We start from the raw sequence: 3,371 nt of genomic DNA, 5'->3' as shown, positions 1-3,371 counted from the left end.
GGTCTTTTTTTTTTTTTTTTTTTTTTTTTTTTTTTTTTTTTTTTTACAGGCAGAGTGGATAGTGAGAGAGAGACAGAGAGAAAGGTCTTCCTTTTTGCCATTGGTTCACCCTCCAATGGCCGCTGCGGCCGGTGCATCTCCCTGATCCGAAGCCAGGAGCCAGGTGCTTCTCCTGGTCTCCCATGCGGGTGCAGGGCCCAAGGACTTGGGCCATCCTCCACTGCCTTCCCAGGCCATAGCAGAGAGCTGGCCTGGAAGAGGGGCAACCTGGATAGAATCCAGAGCCCCAACCGGGACTAGAACCTGGTGTGCCGGCACCGCAAGGCGGAGGATTAGCCTGTTAAGCCACGGCGCCGGCCCAAAAATATGGAACGCTTCACGAATTTGCGTGTCATCCTTGCGCAGGGGCCATGCTAATCTTCTCTGTATCGTTCCAATTTTTAGTATATGTGCTGCCGAAGTGAGCACTTGGTCCCTAGGTCTTTCTTAAGGAAGGAACTAAATGGGAAAAATGATACTGAAAAAGAAAATAAAACATGAAAATCACTTATTCTAAAAAAAAAAAAATATTTCCCAAGAAAATATACATTGTGAATGCACTTCTGTAATCACTTGTTGAAAAAGAACTATCTGTATGCAACAATGATCTCTATAGAATACAGCCACAAATACTGCCTGATAAATAGTAAATACTGCCTTTTAGAGAATTTCACTTCATCCTGTCTCTAAAAGATAGCAAATAACAGCTAAAGAGTATGTTCTCTTTTTGAAGAAATATCTGCTCTCTTAGTACAGTTGGAAAGGATTCTTAAAATAAATTTATTTCACAAGGAAGTTTTAAAATACAGACAAATTAAACATTTAAATTAAAATAACTTTAAAAATAAATTTTAAATATTTAAGGTAAATACATTAAATTTAAATATTTTCTTCAATATTTAATATTTAATAATATTTAATAGTTATTTTAAATTAATATTTAATAATCTAATAAAATAAATATTTAATATTTAATATCTTTAAATATTTTTCTTAGATATTTAAATTTAGTGCAGCATAAAGAAAAGGTGATTAGGTTTAGTAGTTCTTATTAATAATCTAACACTATTATAAAATATATTTCAAATAGCATTTGTCAAATGCTGAGTTATCTACCTCAGTGGCCATATAAAAAATAGAACACAGTTCCCTACTTTAAGCTAAACACCATATCAGGTAGAATATAAGACAGATTATTTTACATGCAATTGAAAACATATTTTAAAAATTCTACGTATAGTTTAAAGAAGGTTTAAAGAAGACAGGCTCAAATCCCAATAATCTTCAATTGAAAGCCTCCAGCACACCAAAGTACCATACTTTGGGACATCATGTTCTGAGCCCCAACTAGCTCAACTACAAATACAGCATGAGCAAGTAAAAGATTACAAGGAAGCTGAGAGTCGGGGTGGTCAGTGGATGGAGCCTTTACTGAGGAAAAAAACATCAGAGGTATGGGGACATTCTAGTAAACTGAACCGATGGGATTCTTGCTATGATTGGTAGTGTGAGCAGGAGATGACAAGGAGATGGTGGAAGATACGAAACCTAATAAAATATCAAGGGTGGTGGGTTATTTCTAAACTGTTAGCAGAGATCTTGTTAAAACTAGATATTACAAAGAAGGACACAGAGGAGCCTAGAAGGCTCGGGAATTTCACTAAAATTTGTTAAGCAAAGAATCTGTCAAAGTATTTAGAGAACAGCAAGTCAACTTGTCTCACAAAGAAACAAAAGACTAAGTTATGTCAAGCTTCCACCAAGGTTCAATTCTGTCACTCAACTCAAAACAGCTCTCAGCATGATGTCCCATCCCTCAAACAGATCTATCTCAAAGCACACCAATAAGAACTATAAAATTAAATATTTTAATGAGTAGATGGGTAAGATCATTTGTATCACACAAATGAAAGAATGAGTCAAATTCACCGGTAAGTAACTCTAGGTTTTTTACTATGAGGCTGCCGCAACTTCATCGGAGTCTCTCTGTTACGCATCTCACTTCTTCTCAGTCAAGGTTTCTGCAAGCCAGACAGTCCCTACGTCATTCTAAATTATTTACAACATGTTTTTCTGCTTGAATTTCCCATAGCTAAGCTAAGCTTTCAGCAATTGTCATGCTCATGCTGGCATGACCATCATCGATAAGAGAGTAGAACACAGAAGCTTTATTTTATTTTAACGCAATTAGGAATGATGTGTCTACTTTATTTTTGATTTATTTATTTGAACAATCTTTTTCTGCAGAAGATTAACTAATTTTTCCAACTCTGCTAATTCTGTAATTGTGGTTTAGGATATAGTACTTTGGGAATTGTATATACTCTGGAAATATATATCCAATGTTTAATGATTTGAAATGAAGTCAGATAAATGATACAGTACAGTGCAATGGTTTTTATGAAAACACTAAGACATATTATGTCCTACAATAGGGGTTGTATTTATTTCTCAATTTGAGAGGCTTTAGGCAATCTGAGGCCCATTGGTATCATGCCAATGGCCTTGAACACCAACAAAGGCCACGGTAGGATGTGCTAACATTTGCTTAGAATATTCATCCATTACTAAGTATCACTTTTTCCTCTCCTAGCAATTTGTTGCAAACTACAGCATAAAATGTCACATTATTGATGTGGCATTATCAAGTTTCATCATGATTGACCTGATGCCACACTGTTTTGTAACACAATTGGTTGCTGTCAATCAAAGACACTTACTGAAACTCGTTATGAACATAGAGAACAATTTGTGCCAGCGAAGAACCATCTGGTACACTCTGCCTTACAGACGAGACTTGTGGTTATTAAAAAATCAATAAAGCTTAAATGTGAATTGTGTTATGTTAAAACATTTGCTTAATTCCTGAAATTTTCAACATTTTAGATAATTCTTTGAGGTAGGTGAAAATGTTTAAGACTTTTCTTTATGTAGGAGTTTTAATTATGGTGATGACTCACACCAGGCAGCCAGAAGTCTGAAGAATACCCATGACTCTTTCATGGAAAGGAAAAAGAATTTCTTCATAAGCATGAACAGGATGGAGGGATATAGGGAAAAGTGAGAGCAAGGGAGAGAAATTGAAACAATGAGACAAGGAGATTCTTTGGCTAAGCTACAAAAAAAAGGAGGGGGCAGAAAAGTAAAGGCAGTTCAACTTCTGATGTTCCAAGAAATTTAATTCACAGAATGTCCATCAATGATCTAGTTCTGATTTGTGACCTCTGTTCTGGTGCTGTTGCTTGTAGATAGAGGTGTCATGGAGCTTTTGCATGAATTCTCTTCTCTATTTCTGCTGCTGCCACTTTGCTTAACATTGACAGATTTTGAAG

At 35.7% G+C, this 3,371-nt stretch overlaps 1 non-coding gene across 1 annotated transcript; it reads right to left on the bottom strand.

Annotated features, from left to right (window-relative positions):
• Positions 1–360: 360 nt before the first annotated feature.
• On the bottom strand, positions 361–468 carry LOC133757207 (U6 spliceosomal RNA). The gene has a single exon (XR_009865584.1). It is a non-coding gene; the product is annotated as a U6 spliceosomal RNA (small nuclear RNA).
• Between the last annotated feature and the right edge of the window lie 2,903 nt (positions 469–3,371).

This window comes from Lepus europaeus, chromosome 3 (genome assembly GCF_033115175.1).
Source record: "Lepus europaeus isolate LE1 chromosome 3, mLepTim1.pri, whole genome shotgun sequence".
NCBI classification, from domain to species: Eukaryota; Metazoa; Chordata; class Mammalia; order Lagomorpha; family Leporidae; genus Lepus; species Lepus europaeus.
The sequence above is the reverse complement of the archived record's forward strand: the minus strand, read 5'-3'. Positions and strand labels throughout refer to the sequence as shown.